Source organism: Periplaneta americana, chromosome 11 (assembly GCF_040183065.1).
Source record: "Periplaneta americana isolate PAMFEO1 chromosome 11, P.americana_PAMFEO1_priV1, whole genome shotgun sequence".
In the NCBI taxonomy this organism is placed as follows: domain Eukaryota; kingdom Metazoa; phylum Arthropoda; class Insecta; order Blattodea; family Blattidae; genus Periplaneta; species Periplaneta americana.
The window spans coordinates 127,697,724-127,725,019 of NC_091127.1; the positions used below are offsets into that span (position 1 = coordinate 127,697,724).

The window sequence follows — 27,296 nt, forward strand, 5'->3', positions numbered from 1 at the left end:
TTCTCCTTCGAACATGCTGCGATTCTACTCCTGTCAACGAGCGCTACATCATGTCCAATCAGAAGGAGGTCACGAGTGACGGGTTAAATCTGTCAAAGGTGTGAATATGAAGATGGGTTAGCACCGTGTCACGATAGACGCATCAAATGATAATTCATTTGTAACGGTTTTAGAAAAGTTAAGTTGTAACTGTGGAGAAAATTTTGGATTTTAAAATCTCATGCTTGTATCCGACATTTCGGAGCTACTTACACGTTACATCCCCGTCCACACCTGTGGAATAACGGTCAGCGCGTCTGGCCGCGAAACCAGGTGGCCCGGGTTCGAATCCCGGTCGGGGAAAGTTACCTGGTTGAGGTTTTTTCAGGGGTTTTCCCTCAACCCAATACGAGCAAATGCTGGGTAACTTTCCGTGCTGGACCCCGGACTCATTTCACTGGCATTATCACCTTCATATCATTCAGACGCTAAATAATCTAGATGTTGATACAGCGTCGTAAAATAACCCAATAAAAAATAATAAAACGTTACATCCTCAGGATCATATCGCCCAAGACTTCGAAGATTACCTCTTTATTTGTCCGTTAACCTTAACTTTTCCCAGAAATGAAAACTGTGCAAAATTTGAGAGTAGCCACACCTCGTGTGATAGATCTAAGTAACATTTTATTTTATGAATACTATTCGACCTTCAAGAAAACGCACTGGAGATAATATATAACTCTGTAAATATTGAGATTAGGACACATGTTTATGTGACATTTTTTGCTCAGAATGTCTTCGGAAATATGCTCCGTAAGTGACGGTAAATCCTCGTGAATCGCTCTGTAGATATAAGAGACTAGTGAAGTGTTTTGTGTGGAGTGTGGCATTGTACGGGGCAGAAACATTAACATTATGACGAAGTGAAGAGAAGCGACTAGAAGTACTTGAAATGTGGATATGGAGAAAAATGAAGCGTGTGAAATGGACAGACAGAATGAGAAAGGAAGCTGTGTTGGAAAGAGTGGGTGAAGAAAGAATGATAGTGATAGATTTATTGATATTAGTTCACAAAAGTACAAACTTAATAATTTAAAAAAAATCTATATACAAAATAAATAGGTATACCATTTCCTAAACAAATCTCAGTAATTTATTGTTCAAACTTGCACTTACGTCTAGTTTTAGTGCATGTTTAAACCAATCGTGATAACCATTAAAACCTTAAAACTTATTTATCTGCTCTTTTTCACAATTTTCTACCATACACATTTTTAAATCAATTTTGAAGAAAGAATGATGCTGAAACTGATAAGGAAGAGAAAAAGGAACTGGTTGGGTCACTGGCTCAGAAGAAACTTCCAACTAAAGGATGCACTGGAAGGAATAGTGAAAGAAAGAAGAGTTCGGGGCAGAAGAAATCAGATTATAGAAAAGATTGGAGAATGCTGGGTTTGCAGTGAAAGACCTGCCCTTCGGAAGAGTACTATGAATGAATGAATATTGTTATTAGGCCTATACTTTTTGTCCGAATTTGTGTAGATGGCCACTCTCCCACTTAAAGTAAATCAACTTGGATTCTCTAGGGAGCCACCGGCGTAGCTAAGTTGGCTAAGGCACTTGCCTGCCGATCCGCGTTCGGGCGCGGGTTCGATTCCCGCTTAGGCTGATTACCTGGTTGAGTTTTTTCCGAGGTTTTCCTCAACCATAAGGCAAATGTCAGATAATCTATGGCGAATCCTCGGCCTCATCTCGCTATCACCAATCCCCTCGACGCTAAATAACCTCGTAATTGGTACAGCGTCATTAAATAACCGAATAAAATTTAAAAAAATTCTCTAGGGAAACAATACGTCAGGTATTGATCCAAATTTGTAGGTGTAAATGCTTTAAACCACTTTCAGACAATCCTAAAGAAAAATATATGGTGCCTACACTTATGTGTCACCAGGATCTAGACTTCATGCAGTCCAATCATCAGTAAGAAGTTATTTCAGTGCAGCACATAATGAACATGGGATTCAAATGTGTGAAAGCGATGTCTTGTTAGCACCATGTCAAGATAGTCTCATAATGTTTTAATTTAGTTGCCAGGTTAAAAAAGTACGGGATTACAAGTCCAATAAAATTAAAAGAGATGAAGACAGCCTTTCAGAGGAATGACATCGCAACGAAACGAACTGCCCACAGGTTGGGAGAACTGCTTTGTGTGCGCTTGTGTGTGTGGCAGTTCCAGCTAGAATAGAAGGGTATTGTGTAGTTATGGCTTCTGTTGTCAGGCCAGCCACAAAGCATATCTATATTCCCCATGCTTTATGGTTGCCATGGTGTGTGCTTAAAGTTATAACTCTTGCTTCAGGGGCAAACAGCCTCACTGCAGTACAGTACTTTACCCACAATTCCAGATACTGTACTACGTAACTTACCTCTGAATTTAATTTAAACGTTTGCAGATGTAATGTATGTTCTACCAGCAAGGGCGTCGCAGCTACTTGGTGCCCAGAAAGCAAGTAACTGCAACTTTGAAATACAAACGCAGTGCGCTGTTCGTGATGCAAGGGCATGGAGACAGCAACAGTCACTAACATTATATTTTTCTTGGGACGTATGGCACAGACTACAAACATGATGAAAAAGATAGTGACTGTTATAGGTAGGTTTACAAGATGAATTGTAGTTTGTGCATATCACAGAAGCTTGCATTTCTTTTCATGAAAATATGTATACTACTTACTGGCTTTTAAGGAACACGGAGGTTCATTGCCGCCCTCACATAAACCCGCATTGGTCCCTATCCTGAGCAATATCAATCCAGTCTCTATCATCATATCCCAACTCCCTCAAATCCACTTTAATATTATCTTCCCATCTACGTCTCGGCCTACCAAAATGTCTTTTTCCCTCCGGCTTCCGAACTAACATTCTATATGCACTTCTGGATTCGCCCATACGTGCTACATGCCCTGCCCATCTCAAACGTCTGGATTTAATGTTCCTAATTATGTCAGGTGAAGAATACAATGCGTGCAGTTCTGCATTGTGTAACTTTCTCCATTCTCCTGTAACTTCATCCTTCTTGGCTCCAAATATTTTCCTAAGCACCTTATTCTCAAACACCCTTAATCTCTGTTCCTCTCTCAAAGTGAGAGTCCAAGTTTCACAACCATACAGAACAACCGGTAATATAACTGTTTTATAAATTCTAACTTTCAGATTTTTTGACAGCAGACTGGATGATAAAAGCTTCTCAACCGAATAATAACAGGCATTTATTCTGTGTTTAATTTCCTCCCGAGTATCATTTATATTTGTTACTGTTGCTTCCAGGTATTTGAATTTTTCCACCTCTTCAAAGGATAAATTTCCAATTTTTATATTTCCATTTCGTACAATATTCTCATCACGAGACATAATCGTATACTTTGTCTTTTCGGGATTTACTTCCAAACCTATCTCTTTATTTGCTTCAAGTAAAATCCCCGTATTTTCCTTAATCGCTTGTGGATTTTCTCCTAACATATTCACGTCAGCCGCATCAAGCAGCTGATGTAACCCCTTCAATTCCAAACACTCTCTGTTATCCTGGACTTTCCTAACGGCATAATCTAGAGAAAAGTTAAAAAGTAAAGGTGATAGTGTATCTCCTTGCTTTAGCTCACAGTGAATTGAAAACGCATCTGACAGAAACTGAGAAAATATGTATAGAATAAAAAAAAAATCCACACTTTTTTATATGCGGGAAAGCATAATCTAAATATTTATTTGAATACGACATTCTTCGCAGCTACGTATAAATTCTCCACTCACAAATGGCTTTTAAGAAACCCGGAGGTTCATTGCTGTCCTCACATAAACCCGCCATCTGTCCCCTCCTGAGAAAGATTAAACCAGTCCCTACCATCATATCTAACCTCCGTCAATTATATTTTAATATTATCCTCTCATCTACGCCTTGATCTCCCCAAATGTCTTTTCCCCTCAAGTCTCCCAACTAACACACTATACGCATTCTTAGATTCGCCCATACGTGCCCATCTCAAACATCTGAATTTAATGTTCCTAATTATTATGTCAGGTGAAGAATACAATGCGTCCAGTTCTACATTGTGTAGCTTTCTCCATTCTTCAGTAACTTCATCCCTCTTATCCCCAAATATTTTCCTAAGCACCTTATTTTCGAACATCCTTAACCTCTGTTCCTCTCTCAAAGCCATTTTTAAGTAGGCTACCAACATCTTAGGTTATTTAGCGTCTGAATGAGATGATGATAATGCCCGTGAAATGAGTCCGGAGTCCAGCACCGAAAGTTACCCAGCATTTGCTCATATTGGGTTGAGGAAAAACTCCGGAAAAGACCTTAACCAGATAACTTGCTCCGATCGGGAATCGAACCCGGGCCACCTGGTTTCGCGGCCAGAGGCTCTAACCGTTACTCCACAGGTGTGAACTCTCTCAAAGTTAAAGTCCAAGTTTCACAACTATACAAAACAACTGCTAATATAGGCCTAACTGTTTTATAAATCCTAACTTTGAGCTTTTTCGAGACCAGACTGGATAATAAAAACTTCTCAACCGAATAATAACAGGCATTTCCTGTATTTATTCTGCCTTTAATTTCCTCTCCAGTGTCATTTATATTTGTTACTGTTGCTCCAAATGTACTCGAATTTTTGCATTTTTTTCAAAGGATAAATTTTTGCAATTTTTATATTTCGTACTATGTTCTGGTCACGAGACATAATCATATGAGCCGTTGAGTGCAGAAGTGGTGTAAGTCAAAAATGGGTAATGAGGGTTAAAGTAAACATTCTGTAAAATATAGCGCAAAGTACCAATTAATATTCAATTTATTTAAACTATTAGTAGTCAGTGGATAGCACGAAAGACATATTACTTGCTACTTTGCTCTGTATTTTACAGAATTTTTACTTTAAACCTCATTACCCAATTTTGACTTACGCCACTCCTGCTCTGAACGGCTCATATACTTTGTTATTTCGGGCTTTACTTCCAAACCTATCTCCTTATTTGCTTCAAGTAAAATTCCCGTGTTTTCCCTACTCGTTTGTGGATTTTCTCCTAACATATTCAAGTCATTCGCATAAACAAGCAGCTGATGTAACCCGTTCAATTCCAAACCCTCCTCGTTTTCATGGACTTTCCTAATGGCACATTCTAGTTGTGATAATTATTGCTGGTGATCATAGATTAACGTAGTCCCGTCTCGAATCCAGCTGTTTTCACCTTTTCTCCCGATTGAAATAATTATTTATTAGAGGAACAAATATTCAACAACAATAATGTGTAGGGAGACATGAAAAATTGAACGGAATAATCCCGCCAGGCTATTATACCCTTGAGTCCCCCCTTACGACATAACTTACGTCTCAATATATGGGATGAAAAAGTGTTGAGGTAAAGTTTGTATGCTCTTTTGATAATAAAATACTACTAACATGTCTTTTCATTATTTAAAAGTAATCGGATGTCACTTTTTGCACTCGGTCTTTAGAGAATGAATGTAGAGAAACGAAGTTACCTGGCTCACTTTTTTTTCTTTCGCTTTGTAGTTGGTTCTTTTCTACAAAATATCATCCAATTATGGATGGTTATATATTATGGGAGTGATTCTAATTTCAAAGAAAAGTATACGATTACAGGGAGACGAGAAAGGATGCTTGAAAGAATGATCGTATCGCAGGTAACCCGAAACCTAAGAGCAGTGTTAAGGGTCCAAATAGAAAGTTTATACTGGTGAACGTGGTACCACTCGACAGTGACAAGGGGAAGTGGTTATATAGCAGCTTTTCCGCTGCGATAAAATCGCGGTCACTGGTTCGACTTTTGTAGAGAGTACGAATACTTGGTACATTCTATGTGGTATCCTACTTTGTCTTTGGGAAAGAACCAGGTTCATTTTGAATTTTAGAACACTCGTAAAGTTGTGTGTAGTAATAAAGATTTGTTTTTCTGAAAGAATCGTGTACTAATTTCGTCAGATTGCCTTAGGCCAGCGTTTCTCAAACTTTTTTGAAGTGGGGACCACTTTTTAAAGTCAGAACAGTTCCGCGGACCACCTTAGTCTTATTCCCTTCAAAAGCAAATTTATCATTTTCGTAGCATATTTTAATACCTGTATACTTATATTTTAAAATTGAATTAAGGTTCGGTACTTTGGTCCTCTGTTATGAATTCGGGTGGTCCCTGGCTGGGTTACAGGCGCGGCGTCAGATGTGCAGGGAAAAGATGTCGAGAAATATAGTGCTTTAAATCCCTCTTTTGTTGCTGAGAGTAGAATGGGAAGTCGATAGACGAATAGGATAATAAATTTCATAAAATGATAGTACTGGGAGAAAAAGTAAAATTCGATTGCCTTGTGTCATTTCCAAACTCTGAGATTTTAAGCTATAGTGAGATATGCAATTCGTTTTAATTTTATTTCTTCTTTTGTCTTTTTTGAAGAACCATAAGGGCAGATCTCGAGGACTACAGGTGGTCCACGGACCATAGTTTGAGAAACGCTGCCTTAGGCCATTCCTAACACGTTGGTTACTGCAGTATTAACAAAGATATGCTTGTGAGAATACATCTCTCTGCGTCTTGTACGTCTGTACTTTTCCAAGTTTGCTTCCGTCTTTTTGTCATTCATACGTTTTGTGAGTTCTAGTCCAATGCTTGCTCCTATCCATCGATATTTTCTCATCTCACTTTTGTTTTGCAACTGGTTTCACTCCACTAATTTTTTAACTTGTTTATTTTACAACGCTTTATCAACAGCGATGATTATCTAGTTTCTGAAAGAGATAAATATGATTAATGCCAGCGAAATGAGTCAAGAGTCAATGCCGAAAGTTAACCAGCATTTTCTCTTAATGGGTTGAGAGGAAAACCCCGGAAAAAACCTCAACCAAGTAACTTGTCCCAAACAAGATTTGAACCCGGGCCTGCTCGTTACACGGTCAGGCATGCTAACAGTTACTCCACAGCGGTGGACACCAATAATTTTCAAAAATGTAGAAATATTTGTTATTTCAGCCCATCTTATACCCAGTATTCTTCTCAAGAATGATTACTGTGACAGGAGTTAAATGGTTCGATGTGTAGTTAATCGGTCCAGTTTTTAGGAGCCAATTAAAGTCATTAATCTAAATTATTTTGTATTTTCTTCTATATAGTTTGTTTATAGGACTTACTTACTTACTTACAGATGGCTTTTAAGAAACCCGGAGGTTCATTGCCGCCCTCACATAAGCCCGTCATCGGTCCCTATCCTGAGCAAGATTAATCCAGTCTGTATCATCTTATTCCATATCCCTCAAATCCATTTTAATATTACGTCTCGGCCTCCCTAAAGAGCTTTTGCCCTTCGGTCTCCAAACTAACACACTGTATGCATTTCTGGTTTCGCCCATAAGTGCTGCATACCCTGCCCATCTCAAACGTCTAGATTTAATTCTTTTAATTATGTCAGGTGAAGAATACAATACGTGCAGTTCTGCGTTGTGTAACTTTTTCCATTCTCCTGTAACTTCATCCCTCTTAGCCTCAAATATTTTCCTAAGAACCTTATTAGCAAAGACCCTTAATCTCTGTTCCTCTCTCAAAGTGAGAGTCCAAGTTTTACAACCCTAAAGAACAACAGATAATACAACTGTTTTATAAATACTAACTTTAAGATTTTTTGACAGCGGACTAGATGACAAAAGCTTCTCAACCGAATAATAACAGGCATTTCCCATATTTATTCTGCGTTTAATTTCCTCCCGAGTGTCATTCACATTTATTACAGTTGCTCCAAGATATATGAATCTTTCCACCTCTTCGAAGGATAAATCTCCAATTTTTATATTTCCATTTCGTACAAGAATCTGGTCACGAGACATAATCATATATATTTTGTCTTTTCGGGATTTACTTCCAAACCTATCGCTTTACTTGCTTCAAGTAAAATTTCCGTGTTTTCCCTAATCGTTCGTGGATTTTCTCCTAACATATTCATGTCATCTGCATAGACAAGAAGCTGATGTAACCCGTTCAATTCCAAACCTACTGGGATTAATAATAATAATAATAATAATAATAATAATAATAATAATAATAATAATATTGAGGGGAAAAGGAACTGGCCACCCTACCTCATTATATCCTGATCTAGTTGCCTCATATGTGGTGCCTTCTTGGTATCATTTGTGAGGTTCAAATCTGTTTTAGGACAGTTGATTAAACATCATCAACAATATACAATAAGAGAAAAGAGAAGATCTCATAGAAATGGCATTGAAAGACAAAACAAAATGAACATAACGTTTAACATTAGGATGTAGACGACTACAGCGCAATTTACAGAGATGTTAAGAGAAGTCTGAAGAGAGAAATTTCCCTTCGTTGAGGGAATTATTAATGTTTGGAGGTAGAGATGGAAAATATGACTTCTTGAGGGAGTTTTATGAGATAATGGGAAAGAGGATGCGAATTGTAGGAAGAGTGGGAGAATATAAAAACCTCGCATAATCACATGCCATACAACATTACAACTTCTCCGAATTTTTTTTTAATGTCATTTCATTCCCATTAACAAAATTGCTTGCTTGTGTAACTTGTGGGAGGCTTTCAAAACGAATATACTTTTTTGTATTTAAAAATACCCGGGAGATTATTATTGTAACATTTTGTTACTGCCGGGCAGAAGAGTCTAAATTGCAAAAAGAAGAGTCTAAAGTTATAAAAACATCACAGCATAAAAGTTACGTCAACAAGCCATACGTGTATATCGCATTTCTTCGAAGTTAAAACACTTTACCCAAGGGCACGATGGACCTACAAGACGTCCAGGTGGCCTACTGATACTGATTGATTACTATGCCTGCCATTAGATACGATATGCCTATTCGCGAGTTCAAGCCCGACATTGTAAACGGATTTTTTGAGACCATAAAAATGGTTAGCAATTCATTCTTCGGAATGAAATTAATAAGGGTGGCCAGCTTCGTGTATTCTACGGTACTTCCTAGAACCCTGTTTCTGAATCATGTAGCTGTGAGCAACATTTTCCCGCTTGCACATGTCAAAACAGCTAGAGAGCACAATGCACTGGTGTGAGATGTACAGGGACATCATTTTATTTTTACTAACATTTTTAATATTAACCTGTCTATACCTTTAGAGAACCGGAAACACCGCTTGCTCCCCCCTCCAAGACTGGAGTTCGATGATACTGGCGTAAAACACAAATCACTCTACTAGGTATAGGATGGAAGAAAAGTAGTTCATTTACGTAAACTAGGAAATATCGCGATTTTGAGTTTGATAATTTTCATTAGGTTTTTCTTTAATCAAAGTACAGTACTGTATTAAGAATAAGTGTTTTTATTCACGAAGTGAGTTATCCATGCGAACGTATTCATTATGCAGTGTATGTTATACTGTCTACAGCACATTAGCGTACAATATAGAGAAAGAAGTTAAATTGAAAAATAATCATAATATGAATATTTAAACACAATTTTGAAAATGGTGGCCGTTCATTTCGATACAGGCTTCAGTTCTTTTGTGCATATTATCGCTCTATAGACTATTGCATCTAATGCCAATTGCCAGTTTCGTCCTTCGTACTAGTAACTCATGTTGAAATAATTCTGTACCTACTCTACGTACTGTGAATTCAATCTTCACTTCTGCCCGACCCGAAAATATAAAATTACTCAGACATGCTATCTACTGTCCGTCCAAGTGGTTATGCCGCAGGATTGTAGAAAGGGAGGAAATCACGTGACAGTTAATTACTTAACGAGGCCCTTTTATTTAAGTTAAATTAAACAGCTGTATAATATTATGTAAACGTCCAATTCCTAAGAGAAATTAATGTTTTCAGAAAAGAGTTAAGACAGCCCAGCTTTTACAGAGGGGCGAGCAGAAGCAGGTGGGGGAAATCGGGATGCGACGTAGGCAAACGGACAGTACCTGTGCGAAAATATGATTCAATATTGAAAGTTCTTTCGTCACTGGAAAACGCGAACATATTTCTGGAACCTACTATACTCAGTAACTCAGTACTGCTTACTATCTGCGGTCTTGGTTCTGTGTGGAGTTGGAACTTCCTTAGTAGAAGGGGTGGGAGTGAAGTACATTCAAAAACTCAGGTACAATAAAAATTGAAGTAAAAATAAAATGATGTCCCTGTATAAGTGGACGTATTACTCGTCTGTTGTACATTGACCGGCGTTGATTCCACGAACTAGCAGAATGCGTCATCTCCTTCCACGTATATGCTTTGATCCAGTTCTTTCCCTCCCGCTCCGTAACCGCATAGGATGTCTTGTATACGACAGTGGCGACATGAGCGCTCAGCGGTTATATAACATTGAACGAGTAGTAGGTTCGGCTGATCTCACCCTTCATCTATAACTCATACAATAATGTTCAGACTTACTGAGTTGTGTGCCTTTCAGGTGATGAGGAAATTTAGGTGTTTCAACTCCGAAAACAACATTATTATGCGTTCGTAAATATCGTCGGTTTACAACAAAACACACGAAGTCAATATTACTTCTGAGAACAAGGCATTTGAAAGTTCTCGACAAAATGGAATCCTCAAAATATTATTTTCAGTAAGTTGCTTTTCTTTACGTGTACTTCATTTTCCAATTCTTAAGTTTATAAACATATATTATGTACATTATATGCGTCTTTTTCTCAGAAGTAATATTTGTTACTTAGGCCCGATTGTATAAACCATTTAATCTTAGATCAGAGGTTAAATTGATCCTTGTTTCAGCTGAACTTGGAATTTTGTGTTGTATAAAGTCTAATCTGAGATTAATTTGTCTCAAACTAAAGTCAACTTTGACTGAAGAAATTTCTCCGATTAAGTTAGATGATCCAAGTTCAGTTATTTCTTTTCTGTTTGAAATATACGAGTGACAGATTGTGCAAATAAAATATCCATTATTATTAATATCAATAGATATGTTAGGTACATTTATATATATTTCTTTCAATTTCTTGCCTTAATACACAAACATTCTTATATTTTATAAGGCTCTATCGTGTTCAGCAGTATCAAATAACATAACCTATAATTATATTATGTTTATAACAACCATTAATTATTAATGGATATGATAGGTACATTCATAAATGTTCAATTAACTGTATTACTAAACGAAAATTGTCGTTTTATAAAGCTTTATTATGTTTAGCAGTATCAAACACCATAACATGACAACAACTTGAGTCAACCTTCTTATTGTCCGCCATTATTTACATTGCACAAAAAAACCAGTGTCTCCAACAGAGTGTAATACGGAAAGTCGCCAAAAAGTAGTTGTAAAGTCGCTAGATTTCTCATTATCAACAAAGAAAGATTAAATTTTGTCACTATGGGGTGCTAAAAAGGTCACTAAATCCCTATTTAAGCAATATAAAAGTTAAAAGAAATTGTTGTTGAAAAAGTTAAAATCGCTAGATTGGCAACACTGAACAAACCTGTATAACATGGTCCGCGCATCACGTATTTCACCTGTTTATGCGATGTTGCCAAATCCTTTTCACGTGAACTTAGATTGCATTTGAACCAAGGTAATTTGATCGCAGAAAAGTTTTATACAATAGAAGAAGTGTCTGAACTCGGTTCACTTTTCGATCTTCGATCAAAGTTGATCTTTAGTCAGGGAGTTTTATACAATCGGGCCTTAATGTGTTTTACTTGTAAACCGACGATACTGCATTCAATAAATTCAAACAGATACGGTGGAAAATTTCGCATGATAGAGAAATATTTCATCATTTAGACAAAAAATATAAGCCTAAATGTATTGTGACAACATTAATGATAATGAGTGACGTAAGTAACATATAGGCCTACTCTCCAGTGTTCCCGATTTAGTTTAACGTGAAACGTTTATGTGCTTCATATTCGAGAAATATGGTCACGATTTCTGTTACTATGTTGACGTCATTAATTATTACTGTAGCCCTGTGATGCCTTAAATTATGATGAGTTTAGAACAAAGTATTTCCGAATCCAGCCGGCCGAGATAAAACATAAAGAGGGAAAAAATTAATGTGACTTCATAATGACTGAATTTTTAATATAAGTAAATGTAAAAGCTCGGCGAAATATCGAACAAAATTTTAATTTCATAAAAAAATATTATTCGTTTATAAATTCTTGGTATGATTAAAAAATACAGGGCGTATAAAGAGAGAATTACTTAATCTAGCACAGTCTGTTTGTTACAATATCGTATTATCACAGTCTAGTATATACAGTCATGAAGCTCAATACGTAGTAAATATGCATCCATAGATAGTTGCTAAGCACTAGGATCGCTATTATCGTCTCATTACAGACAACGCGAAATAGTACCTGCACAGTCTATTGTTCCTAGCACCCTCATAAACTCAAGCTTCGTAACTGTATATACTAGACTGTGGTTATTCATTATAAATAATTTCAAACATCTCATTGGCGTCATATCGATGTCTGATTTGTTTCGACTATAAATTGCATTGTTGTCTCGACACTAGGCCCCATGGAATGAAAAAAGTTATTATAAAGTATTAAGGCGAGTATAAATAACTGTAAAAAAAATGAAAGTTAACGAGAATGCTCCGTCTTGTTAAATTTAAATGCTGGGAATATAAAAAGACAGAAATGAAAAGAAATCCTTACATTCGCAACTATGATCACAATAATAATCACGTACAGCATAAATGTTTCAAGGCATAATAGAAATTCTTTGAACAATCTATCACTTTTTTAAGCTAAATTTAGCTATTTCGAAGTTCAGCTTAGCGGCATCATTTTCGCTTAGCGGGAATTTTAGCTCTTTTCACTCCCTTAATAAAGAGAAAATATTATTAGATAATACCAACATTGTTAAAATTTAAAAACCATATTCAAATCTGTTTACTTATAACAAGTGGGTTATTTGCAAAAGCTTGCAAATGTAGCTGAGACCCATTACGTTCTGTAGCTGTGTATAGTGCCATTTACCCGCAGAAACAATTTTACACAATCTGGCCTTTGTGGATGCGCAGAAGTATTCAGACGTTTAAAACTACGATTGTTTTCTTCCATGATCTGAAAACGAACTGAGTTTATGCAAATTATCGATGATTACTCTATTACAAAGGCAGGTGATTTCGCGATACCGTAGTACGTAATTCATATGCTTAACAAACTACGATTGTTTTCTTCTGTGATCTGAAAACGAACAGTTTGTGCAAATTATCGCATGATTACTCTGTTAGAAAGGCAGGTGACTTCGCAATACCGAACTACGTAACCATTGAAAAGCAACGCTACCAGACTGATTGGCCAGTAAGAGGCTAGAGATTGATTGTAGAGCCATCTGGATGTAAGTGCTATCGCGCACGAAACATTTCTCACCTGAGGTCCTAGCAATAAAATCAATTTGCGTCAATTCACGTGTAAACCGTTTCTGTGTGTGAACGGTATCAGCTACTATAAGTTTACGTAGGTATGTAATTATTACTCATCCGAGCTTTTGTTCTCTGATTTTAATGTTTTGAAAATTAAACAAATTTATTACATTACTTTATTAAACTTCGTACATAAAAATCGCAATACATTCAAATTCTATCATCATAAATATGGAACTAAAAGATCCGATTTTATACGACTAGAGGAACCAAAGTGTTTCACAAGCACAGCTCTTAGCCATGGTACCTACTTTGGTCCAAGGTTATATGTATAATAAAATAATTGAAAAATACATAAATTTGGAAAATTTTAGTGTAAGAAATTAAAAAAATAGCGTTAGAAATTTAATTTTTAAAGAATATATATTAATTTAATATGTATATGTATTTGTATGAGTTAAACTGTTAAAATTGAAATTGTATTTTTTAAAGTTAATTTATTCCTATAATTTTTTTTTCCTTGACCCACTTTGTGTCAAATAATTATCTTTATTTGTGTTAAGTATGTGTTTAGATAACTCCCAGAGCACGAGTTTTTACTCCTTAAGGGAAGAATTAAAATTGTATTTTTGTACATGTTATTTTTCTAACAATAAACAATAAACGTGACTGCTTGAAAGATAACTGGTGAAACACGGACACTCCCCAGCCTATGATTATGTAAGACAACCAAAACAGGTGTTCTTAACTAGAATTTTATTTAATTCGAGTTATTAAGTGCGTGAAAATAAAGCTCTTACAAATTATTCAATTTTAATCGCCGGTCACAAGCAGAAATACAGTTTATTTTGGAAGGTCATCTCGGTATTTCAAACGTCATCTATCAGGATCAATCAGAACAATTTGGCAACCCTGTTATCGCCTTACTTGAGAACAGCAAGTCCTCTCGTGATCCCTTAGGAGTCCACGTTTCTGATTATTATACTGTACAATTGGGTATATTATGTTTGCAACAACTCCGTTCGCAAAACTCACCTCACATTTCCGTTTTTAAAATACACTCCAATATTTCCTTGTAAGAAGTAAAAGGCCAGAAGTTTATATAAGCCTACGTATTGTAGTCCATTGAGCGATTCTTCCATTTCTTAGATCGGCAATTATTAATGTTTTGCACTAAAATAATGATGACGGGATCAGGTAGACAGGGTAGAACAGAAGGACGGCATACAGAAGCTGAGGCCTATATTACACTATCAAATTTCTGTGTCACAGAAGTTTGATAAAATATATATGATACAATCTTTTACAGTGTAATCTAGCATCTTTGATCACATCTAGTTGTGACATAGTTCTGTGATAAAAGTTATGGTCGTCATCATCATACCTTTGATAAAATCTTTGACTAAGAAGAAAGAATCCACACCTGTGGAGAAACGGTCAGCGCGTCTGGCTGCGAAACCAGGTGGCCCGGGTTCGAATCCCGGTCGGGACAAGTTACCTGGTTGAGGTTTTTTCCGGGGTTTTCCCTCAACCCAATACGAGCAAATGCTGGGTAACTTTCGGTGCTGGACCCCGGACTCATTTCACCGGCATTATCACCTTCATATCATTCAGACGCTAAATAACCTAGATGTTGATACAGCGTCGTAAAATAACCCAATAAAAAAAAAGAAAGAAAATGGCGGACATTAAGTGCATATGGTCTGTGTGACAGAAATGTGAAGGGCCATCAGCCACTTGAGATGCTGTGCTTTATGACAATAAATCATGGATTATATCATATCATATATGGTCTGTGAAACCACACGACTTTTAACATCACATTATGAGTCACATGAAATGTTTTTTTTTTAATTTTATTGGGTTATTTTATGACGCTGTATCAACATCTAGGTTATTTACCGTCTGAATGATATGAAGGTGATAATGCCGGTGAAATGAGTCCGGGGTCCAGCACCGAAAGTCACTCAGCATTTGCTCGTATTGGGTTGAGGGAAAACCCCGGAAAAAATCTCAACCAGGTAACTTGTCCCAACCGGGATTCGAACCCGGGCCACCTAGTTTCGCAGCCAGACGCGCTGACCGTTACTCCACAGGTGTGGACTACATGAAATGTTACATCATCCATTCTTAAATACTGAGTGTAGGATCTTACATCTTCACACTGAAGTTCTCTCAATAGAGTTTGTTGGATTCCTTTTGCATCTCTTCTCCCTGCCCAATCTCTAACCCAAATAGGTTTTTTCTTTTATTTCTTCTCCAGTATTAAGGCAATAACCATTACTGCACTTAGAGTTGCAACATGCATAGAGCTGTCGTGGATTGATTGTTAGAACTGTGATGAAAGATGTGATAAAAGCTTTGATATAGTGTAATTTACCCAAAATCAGACAGTTGATCATATATATTTGATAAAAAATGTTATCATATTCTGTGACACAGAAATTTGATAGTGTAATATATAGGCCTGAGAACAGCAAAAAGAGTTCAGTGAATCCAGCTGGAAAAACAAATATGGGTCAGCAATTACAAAAGGGATCGAGAGATAAAGAAAAACTAAGATAAGAAGTCAAGATTCTGTAAGAACTGGAAGGGATGAAGTAACATTAGCGACACCGAATAGAGGTACGTCAATGGGAAGAAGTAAGGCACAGAAAAGTTATAACTTAAGAGTTTTTTTATTGGGTTATTTTACGACGCTCTATCAACATCTAGGTAATTTAGCGTCTGATTGATATGAAGGTGATAATGCCGGTGAAATGAGTCCGGGGTCCAGCACTGAAAGTTGTCCAGCACTGAAAGTTACCCAGCATTTGCTCGTATTAGGTTGAGGGAAACCCAGGAAAAAACCCCAACCGAGTAACTTGCCCCGACCGGGATTCGAACCCGGGCCACCTAGTTTCGCGGCCAAACGCGCTGTCCGTTACTCCACAGGTGTGGACAACTTAAGAGGTTGGTGCATGAGTGACAAACTTAGGAAAGTGATAAAATGGGAATGGTGATGGTGACAGAAAAGACGGTAAGGCAAGGGGATATTAATGAAGGGGGATGAGATACAAGTAATAACCAGAGAGTGATAATAAGTAAATAGTGATACAAATGTAATAAAGTGGGAATGGAAATGTAATGAAATGCAGAAACTACTTCGTCTGAAGATATACAGATTCGATTAGTGGGAGTAAGTGGCCAGTGAACGTTAGTGATTCAAGTGAATAAATAAGTTAACAACTATGAAAGATTTCAACTTAATGTAAACAATGTTGGGAATAATTAATAAGGAATTGAGAGAAGTGATTATTTAGTTAAGTGCGATTAGTAAGAATAAGATAGATAACTGGGAAAGAGAGGAGTAAATAGAAAAAGAAGGGAGAGAAACAGAGGTGAGTGACGTGATAGGAAAGTGATCAGGGTCATTATTTGTAATAGCCGGATGTTTAAAAAAGGGTAAGCAGATTATGTAGGCCTATCCAAGGGAGCGATGGGACTGTATACAGAAGTGTAAAGGGTCATCACGATCGATGTAAGCTGGTGGAATAAATATCATATCATATATCGTACATAATTAATGTTTAATGCATACAAAATCAAAGATCCCTCTATCAGATCTGCCTAACTTGGAAAAAGAAATTCAAGCTTCACAAAAAATCTGGTAGCTATTAGTAAGTCATAGCAGCAGCACAAACAATTCTGGGAGAATGCTTTGAACGGCAAAATTGGTGCAGGTAATTTTTAGAAACAAAGTTCTAATGTCTCTTTATCAGTTTTTACCAATACGACTTTATTGCCGCTTATCGGGATGAGTCGCCGAATACATCTTGTCTGACAAAAAGTCTTTTGGCCTTCCCAACAACTACCTCTTCTAATTTGTGTAGTGTATTCTGAAACATCCTGTAGATAGAATTCTTGTGTTGTCTTCCAATGAAGCTGGTGTGTCCAACTTTTTATGTTCCCCTCCAGCTTTGCAGTAAAGCGCATCAAAGTTTTTATCTTTCCGCGAGTCCTTTATAGAGCAAGAAAGGATGGTTATTTACCGTTTTCGATTCTTTTTACGGATGTCGCACTAGTTGTCCGTGCATAACCTTAACCTATCTAGATATTCTTCTAAACGTCATGCCCAGTCAGTATGTGGAATTTAGTCACTGCATTGTTTCTAATCCATTTATTCAGTCTAACCAATGTATCTTCATTCTATCAAAAATTTTGTCGTCCAAAGAAGAGTCCAGGGGAAAAAGAGGGGTTGTCTACTTTTAAACAATTCTCAGGAAATCAATTTTAAAATCTGAAACTCTATCATTCCGAAAATAATACTGATAATTTAACCAGCAGTTAATCGGTAACTGAGAACTCTCTTCTCCTTTTCTAAGTGTAGAATGAATACACTTCATATGAAGTATATAAGCGAATGGAAATCTGAATTTTGCCTGAAAGTGGGCATCCCATCCTTTTCCCCTGGACCTTTTTCTTCATCTTTTTCCGTCATTAAGTAAGATCCTCATTCAAATATGTTATACCTTATATCATATATGTAACAGATAGCTGATCCTTATGTTAAAATCGGCAGCACTTTGAAGGGAACAACCGCCAGGATCGCCGCCCGTCCACTGTAAACGAACAGAGATGGCAGTACAGTCGCTAATGCAATTCAATTGGGAATTATGACGTGATTCCTTATGTAACAACTAGATGGCAGCTACTAAACCTGACAAAAGCTGTCAAAGCCTATAAGGCCGAGCTATCTGAAGATCTAGGGTTATACTAAAATTTGGCGGTCGTATTTACAATTATATCTGTTTTCACATTTCTTTTTCAAAAGTAACATGTTGTGGAAATTTTTCCGGACATACTGTATCTGAGTTATACTCATTCTAATCTCTGTTATATAACTTATACTTATTGGACGCAGTTAAAGGAGGTTATTGATTTAACACTGCTTTGGAGTTTGGGGAATTATCATATAGTACAATAAAATCAGCAGTTATCATATGAATACACCCGCGGTATGTTAACTCATCACAAAATTCAAACTTGTACAGGGTCATCATTTTATTTTTACTAACATTTTTAATATTAACCTGGCTATACCTTTCGATCAACGCCGTTTGCTACCCCTTCCACGACTGGAGTTCGATGATACTGCGTAAAATACAAACAAATCACTTTACTAGGTATAGGAGGGAAGAAAAGTAGTTGATCCATTTATGTAAACTACGAAATATCGCGCTTTTGAGTTTGATAATTTTCATTAGGTTTTTGTTTCATCAAAATACAGTACAGTATTAACAATGAGTGTATTTACTCACGAACTGAGCTGTCCATGTGGACATATTCATTATGCAGTGTATATTATACTGTCTATAGCACATTAGCGTACGATATAGAGAATGAAGTTAAATTGAAAAATAATCATAATATGGATATTTAAACACATTTTTTAAAATGGTGGCCGTTCATTTCGATACAGGCTTCAGTTCTAATGTGCATATTATCGCACTATAGGCTATTGTACCTAATTCCAATTACCAGTTTCGTCCTTCGTACTAGTAACTCATGTTGAAATAATTCTGTATCTACTCTATAAAAGAGTACCTTACGTACTGTAAATTCAATCTTCACTTCTGCCCGATCCGAAAAGATAAAATTACTCCGTGCAAGTGGTTATGTCGTAGGGTCGTAGAAAGGGAGGAAATCACGTGACAGATAATTACTTAATGAGGCCCTTTTATTTAAGTTATTTTAAACAGTTGTATAATATTACGTAGACTTCCAATTCCTAAGAGAAATTAATGTGCTCAGAAAAGAGCTAAGACAGCCCAGCCATTAGCTGGCGAATAAAAGCTGGGGGAAACCGGGATACGACGTAGGCAAATGGGCGACAATACCTGTGCGAAAATGATTCAATGTTGAAAGCTCTTTCGTCACTGGAAAACGCAAACATATTTTTGGAACGTACTGTTTACTATGACCGTAAGGCTACTATGTCTGTATATGCGGTCTTGGATCTTTGCGGAGGACGGTTAACTTCATTAGTAGAAGGGGTGGGAGTGAAGTACATTTAAAAACTCAGGCACAATAAAAATTGAAGTAAAAATAAAATGATGTCCCTGTATATACCGTACAAATACAAAGAAGATCGTACAAATACAAAGAAGATATATCCGCGTTGATGTCCATCAAGTGACACGTACATTCGTGAAATGGATAGCAATCAAACAAAGAAAAAAAGAGACTGATTTTCTCTGTTCCTAGAGTACAAATGTTTACCTTAATTTCTATAAAACGAAAGTCAAAACTGAAATTCACATTCTAGGCCAGGAGAATTGTAGGGGATTTTGAGTTTTAAACATGAGGAGCAGATATATCCAGCAAAAGAAGAGATTCGAGGCTGCATCTCTGTTTGTAGGGTGCGGACGCGGAAGAAAAGGGGGTGGGGGTCCAACGAAATGTCGAGAGAGAGAGAGAGATGGAGAGAGAGAGAGAGAGAGGCCGCAACGGGAGAGGGAAGTAGAAAATCAATAGGCACCGCACCACCGCTAGCAGCAGCCAACACCGCGATGGTTTGAAGAAAGTATGCAGCGAGGTGCTGACCTCTTCATACAGCGTTGTATCCGATGAGCCTGCGTTTTAAGCAGGGTAGAAGAAAGTACACAGAACAGTGTTGGCCTATACAGCGTTGTATCCGACAAGCACTGCGACAAGAACAACACATAAATGTATGCCGTGAAGTAGTGACACTTCATACAGCATTGTATCAAATGGAAACTTAGTTTTAAGTAGTGGATGAAGTATGTGGCAAGGAGCACTATTTTATACAAAGCGTTGTATTCGAAGAGTAATATGTTTCCAGTAGATACAAGACACTATAGAAGATGCACTCACTTTTCATGCGCACTGACATATACAAGGTGATTCAAAATAACGACAACTCTTAAGGGGGGACATACAGGTTTGAGGATAAAAGTCATTTTTCAATTTATTTTTTATATAAAGATTGGACATTTATCTTTATGTCAGTGAAGGAATTTTTACGACATCTATAGGCTACTAATAATAAATCTGTAGCCGAAATTTTTCTGGTAATTTTCGATTTTCCAAAAATAATTGGTCCTAACATATATAATTAACCACCCTGAAACCGAAAATCGCATTTTTGAAATTTTTGTTTGTATGTCTGTCTGTATGTTTGTTACCTTTTCACGCGATAATGGCTGAACGCATTTCGATGAAAATTGGAATATAAATTAAGTTCGTTGTAACTTAGATTTTGGGCTATATGGCATTCAAAATACTTTATTTAAAAGGGGGGTTATAAGGGGTCTGAATTAAATAAATCGAAATATCTCGCTTATTATTAATTTTTGTGAAAAATGTTACATAACAAACGTTTCTTTAAAAATAATTTTCGATAAGTTTTATTCTATACATTTTGATAGGACTGATATTTAATGAGATAAATGAGTTTCAAAATTGCAATAACAACGCCATCTAAGGCGCTGTACTGAAATAAAAACAAATGACTTCGTCTATAAGCGGCCTTGGACAGCAACAATCGAAAGCTATGAAAGATAGCCTACAGATAATGTTTCTGTATTTGTATGAAGTAATATCGGAAGCTAAATTAACCGATTTGTATAATTAATTATTAATTCACCATTGGAAAGTGTAGTTTCTCTAGATGGACGTAATGCTATAATGTTATCACAGTAACTTCTGAGTGAATCGAGGACAGGTAAGATTAAAATAGATTCTTATGCACAGAAAACTTGATAGACTATTCTGTATATTCGTTTCCTGTATTTCCTAAACTAATTTTTATGACCAAATGAGTGGTCTCTGGATCAAAATGATCGCATTTTAATTTTTAATTCGATTTATCCTTCTATCAAACACGAATGTTCCCTGGATCAAATGTCCTATTTTAATTATATAATTACTTTATATTTATTTCTAACGGGTGCAGCGGAGCGCACGAGTACGGCTAGTATACAATATTTTGGTAGATATGACCATAAAAGTGCGAGCGTGAGCGTATATAAATCTAACACCAGAAATAGAGCCCGGATGTTTAGGCATTAATAACAGTTAAATAGGCAGGCAAAAGGCAATAAAAAGTAAAAAAGGAACAATAATCTATGAAAAAGACATTATTATAAGTTTTAAAAAGGCATAATATATTTAAGCAATAAATTTAAATTATATCAACATAACTCACATATTTACTTCGTAGATGACACATGTTGACTTATAAAATACTTTTTTTTTTTCGTGATTAACTGTCTTTTCACAAACCTTACATAACAAAACTGTTCTATCGGTTGAAAACACATGGGCACCAAATTCACTAACGTTAGCATGAAGTTTACTTTTTCAATGGTTTACTGAATTTAGACATTCCAGCTAACCGATCTTATACCTTCAGTCACCCGACAATAACTGACTGTTCCTCACTCAAACTTCTTTTTCCTACAATAATAAACACGTGTAGCACAAAATTGTAACAGTAAGATTTGACAATATGAAAGCAAACAACTGGATATACTATGTGACAACTTAATATTTATATTATAAAGCTGATTGTTGGTACCGTGAAGACATGAAAATATAATTTTTGTAACTGTGGATTGTCGATCATTATTCATATTGCAACCAATAGTATTAAAGCACTATTATTAGCAGATTAAGAACCGAAATAAATTACTTTTATTTAACTTACTAATGTTAGTAAAGTTAGTCATTGTTTCAAATATTTAAATTTAATACACATTACATTAATTAGAAAATTGCAAATAAACAAGAAATATTGCTTTAAAATGACAAAAAAGGCATTTATTAGTAAGAAACACTTTAAAAAGGCAAAATAGGCAAAATAAAATTTGACTCTATCACTTTGATTTACTCCAAATCACATCTATGCAAATAATGATTTACTTCCACCCAGTATAAAAGGTATTTTGCAAAACATCGGGCTCTACACATAAGGTATGTTTAACACTTATTTTCCATAACTTGTATCCTTCAAAACCTTTTTTTGTGGTAACTCAGTAAGTTTTTAAGATATCGCAGTAAAATTTTCCATGCAACTGTCTTTCATACTTGTGAACAAGATTAACTGCAATTATTACTGTAACATTTATAGTTTACTTTCAAACTTTTTTTATCTAAAAAACATTAAAAATTGAACTTCTCATAAAAAATTAAAAGAAGTACTTCTATTGTGGACGCTTCAAAGATTGTAGTTCATATTGTTCGCTTGATATTCAGGAATAAATACAAAAAGAATGGCTCAGAAATATTCATATTTGTGGACATTATCATAAAAACGGTTACTTTTTTATTATGATAATTACTCATAATGGTAAAACTTTTAGTAAATGTCAAAATAGTGTATAATTGCAGAAGCAGTGAATACTGAGCATGTCAAATTGCAAGTTGAAAGAGTCATTAGTTGTTGAGAAAAGAATATTGAATTTCCTTTATTTTTCGGAGCTGTATATCCCACCCCTTAATATATTGTACAGGACAACAAACTGATTCATTTTTCAAGCGGAGACCCACGTCCGGAAATACATATTATGGACGTCGAAGTATGACACAGCTTCGGATATTGTGATGGGGGTACGTGTGTTCCACATTTTGTCAAGAAACCTCCACCAACACAACAACAGCATCACATCGCGAATTAAATTACAAAAGGGATTCGAATTGTCAATCTCCAACTAGATTACAGAGCGTACATCGGCGGTCCAGAGATTCGGACACATGGTCAGAGACGAGTGGTTGTGTTAAGTATTTCAGTCCCTGCGCGGATTCGTGCGATAAAGTCCTCCTCTTGTGTTACAGGAGTCTCGTACACCATACCCTTCACAGTACTCCTAACAAAACAGTCGAAGATCTGGTGACCGTGGTGGCCATGGAACAGGTTCTCCCCCAACCATTGTAATTCATTCTACTGTATGTAAGTAGCATATCGGATTTCCGTAATGGTATACTGATACGTCTTCATGCTGTCAACAACGTTACTGGAACACATTACAAACGATTGAATTAGGATGAGGAACATGTACTATGGAATAATGTCGTTCATGTCCAGGAAAGCATCTACCTTGCCCTGATAAATAATGGGTTGTATAACTACAAGGCTGTCAAAAATAATCGGAACAAATTTTGACGCCCCATTGCAGCCAAACTACACACATCCGGACATGGGTCGTCCAATGGAAAAATTATAAGTTTTCTCTTCTGTGCAACATACTAAGAGTTGTCAGTGTTATTTTTAATCCCCTGTATAATACAAGTATTTTAAAGATACTAAATTGGACTTCATTCTTTGAACTTTAAAGCAGCAAAATGATTAAGGTACTCATCTACACTTGATTTATATGTTTTTAATTTTTTTTTTTTTAATTTTTGTGTCATCCGAAACCTTGAAATTTCTAATTTTCAAAAATATATCAGTTTTCTCTCTATGATGTTTGGTTAATTAATTAGTTGAGTTTTTATTTACCGGCAGTACCCTTTCTTTAAACCGGAAGTGCAATTCTGCAAGCATCAATCCGTCACATTCTGTCAATTTTATATATTTTTCGTGTAATAACAATTCGAATTCAGCACTAGAGTTTGACTGTATTGTTTTTCATAGTCAGGAAGCTGTGTGTTTGATTTTACAATTTTTCATACCCTCAGGATGTAGGATATTTTTATCCATTTTCAGTTTTACAGCATTTTACAACGCTAATTTTAAACAAAGTGCACTTAGAATTGAGATATCTTCATCATTCTTGCGCTAAAATGTAGCTACGTGCCAAACTACAAACAGTGTCCTGCTTAAGAAAGTTAATTTAAAACTCAAAGATCTCAAATTTTTATTTCTATGTTTGAAATCTTCAAAAATAATTGACTTTTTCCTTAATGGGATAAAATTGGGAAATACGTTTTCATAGCATATTGTGTATTCTTTTAGAAGACAGTGAAGGAAATTTTGTTCCAACATAAAAACTGTAGGCCAAGGACTAAAACAAACAAATTTCAGTTTTCACTTTAAAAATTGTCACCCCTACCCTCCCCTAAAATAATTGAGGTGGTTATTTTTGGTGAAAATCCTTAATTTTGTGTCAAGCAATCAGAGAAAAAAAGAGTTTTAAAAAATTGGATAAAAATTACAAATTTTTCTCCAAAACGTGTATAAGTACCTTAAGAAGTTAGTAATCATTTTCATCAATATTAATTTCACGAAAGATAATAGTTTTTCTTTATATACTGTATCTACATACGTGTTTCATTATTGATAAGTATTCTATATAGTACATTATGCAACGAGCCTATAATGTTAGTAATTAAGAAGCGAGTATGGATGTTTATGAAACGAGCGCAAGCGAGTTTCATAATTTTCATACGAGCTTCTGAATTACCATTATAGGCCAGTTTCATACGACTTTTTATGCTCGACCATATTTCTAACTTGAAATTATTCAGATGTATACATTTTATTTGTATCTGACAAGATCGGAAGTGACCTTGTTCTAGGTCGTGAATTGTGAGATGTGCGCAGACGCGAAAGTATTGATTTTTTTTTTCCGAGGAACAATAATGTCATTGACCTTGATGTAATCCCGTTAAACTTGGTATAAGCTTGATTATTGAATTAGACATTGAAAAACGAGATGACAAATTGAATTTATTTGAATATTATTTACAATTAACGCTAATTATTACAGTAACAGAACATAACCTTCTGCGACAGTATTGGATTTCCAGCCTCCGTGACTTTTCGCTAATTCTCTTTCGATTGCATATCCGAGAATAATCGATACTTGCGGTTTTATAACGATACAAAGCTGACTTTGACATTGGCTGAACACCTGTAAGCTGAGTTGTCATTGGCTGAAAACACCTGTACTTTAATGAGTAGGTGTACTTTAATGACATGCATTAAAGGATTGCTACCAGGTGTATAATTACTACATTTCGGCATGGTCAAGCATAATAGTAATATACGTTACAAGAGCGGTATGTTGACGTTTTCATGTTCGAGGAAAAGATTGAAAAAGCGAAACGTAGTTGAGCTTTTTTAATTTCCGAGAACATGAAAACAAACATACCGCTCGTGTATCGTACATTATTTTGTGCGAAGATCGTTTATTACATACCTGAAAGGCGAATTTCTAATTAGTTGCAATGAAATCTCCATCTTGGTTTCTGTTTAATGACGGCAACTTCGGAACACCAAAATATCTTTCTTCAACATTGTTGCTGTAAAATGTTTTCTGTATTTACTATACTCCCGCAGGCCGTGATATACGTCTGTCTTTTTTTTCCCCCAGTCTATAAATGCGAACTTAAAACAAACGGTAAGGTTATGTAATGATTTATTTTTCATTTTAATATTTTAACAATATTATTTATATAACATATTGCAGTAATAACATCCGCATCTGGAATCTTGTTGATTTTTTCACGGCTTCCTTAATGTTACTTGTATCAGGAATGCAATAAGTTTCGTGGAGTAGTAGACTTTACTTAATTTTTGCAAATATTTAAAAACTATAATTAACATTGCAATTTAGGTGAAACTGCAGTGGTAAGTTTCCAATTTATAATTATTACTATGTTAAACGTCTCTAAAAATAATATGTTAAAAGCCTAAAGCAGTAAAATGAATGTCGCGCTTAAGCGGTAAGAAGAGGGAAATTGTTATGTGTGTTACGTTGGGAATACTGAATGTGGTATTTCACACTTACCGCGTATTGGTTCTGTGCGGAAAACAAGCAAATACGCACGATCTCGCACAAAATTATTTATTAATAGGCTACATACTTACAAACAAAAATCGCAGGTGAATAAATGCAATTCGAGAATATGACGTTTACTTTTGTGCAACTTCAATGCATTACGCCCTACTAAATGTAAAACGAGTAACTAATTCATGAATGATTGCTTTTCCTTCACATAAGGTAAGAACTTATCTGCATGATAGACAATCCTGTACTGAAAACGGGTACATTTCACTATGTTGTATTTAACAGCTGTTCTGTGAATTCCTCGTGCCGTGCAGGTAATCCTACGACTTGGACTCAGTTTATTAAGTTGGACTTGGGTGATTGCCCCACCTCACCCCCGCCTCCGAATGGCATGTCGCTCCAATCCTTCCGTGCGGCGGGTGGCCCCGAAATCCCATGTTTGCTGTGTTGTTCCTAACATCAATCCCGCTCGTTCGCTTTCTGGCTCCTTAATCTGGGCATGCAACCCCAAACCACGTCCAAGGGCTGCACATGAGAGGGCGGGCCGACCCTCGCTATAAGAAAAATGCAATCAAATTTCGCTTTATTTCAGGCGAGGGCAGGTTTCAGTACCACTGTGAGACACAAGCAGGGATAACGTACAGAGTCTTCCTCTCGTTCTCCAGGGCGAACTAAAAGTGGTCTTAAAGTACTTACAAGAGAACATTCCAAAACTCATAATGGACTTTCCCAACCAAACCATGCCCATTCGATAGAGGAGAGAGAAAGAGAAAGATAGAGTTAATTAAGGTTCTTAAGGAAGAAAACTCAGTCAAAGATCAATGTAACACTGAACAATGAAATGACAGAACATGTAGTATAAAGGTTTGTAATATTGTGATAGGTTTTGTCCTAGATCATATATGTAACAGATAACTCCTCGCTACGTTAAAATCGGCAGCACTTTGAAGAGAACAACCACCAGGATCGCCACCCGTCCGCCGTAAACGAACACGAGATGGCAGCACAGTCGCTAATGCAATTCAAATGGGTATTATGACGTGACTCCTTATGCAACAACTAGATGGCAGCGTAGTAAACCTGACAGAGAGAGAGAGAGAGAAAAACTCATCCGGCCTTAATTAAGGATGACCACGAGGATCCGGAAATGAATAGCAAACAAATAGAATTAATTAAATATGAAAATAAAGTGTA

The 27,296-nt window shown here is 36.2% G+C and overlaps 1 protein-coding gene across 4 annotated transcripts in view; it reads right to left on the reverse strand.

The window, feature by feature from the left end:
- Nucleotides 1-27,296, reverse strand: part of Ten-m (teneurin transmembrane protein Ten-m) — a 978,623-nt gene that overhangs the window by 452,511 nt on the left and 498,816 nt on the right. The window lies entirely within an intron of this gene.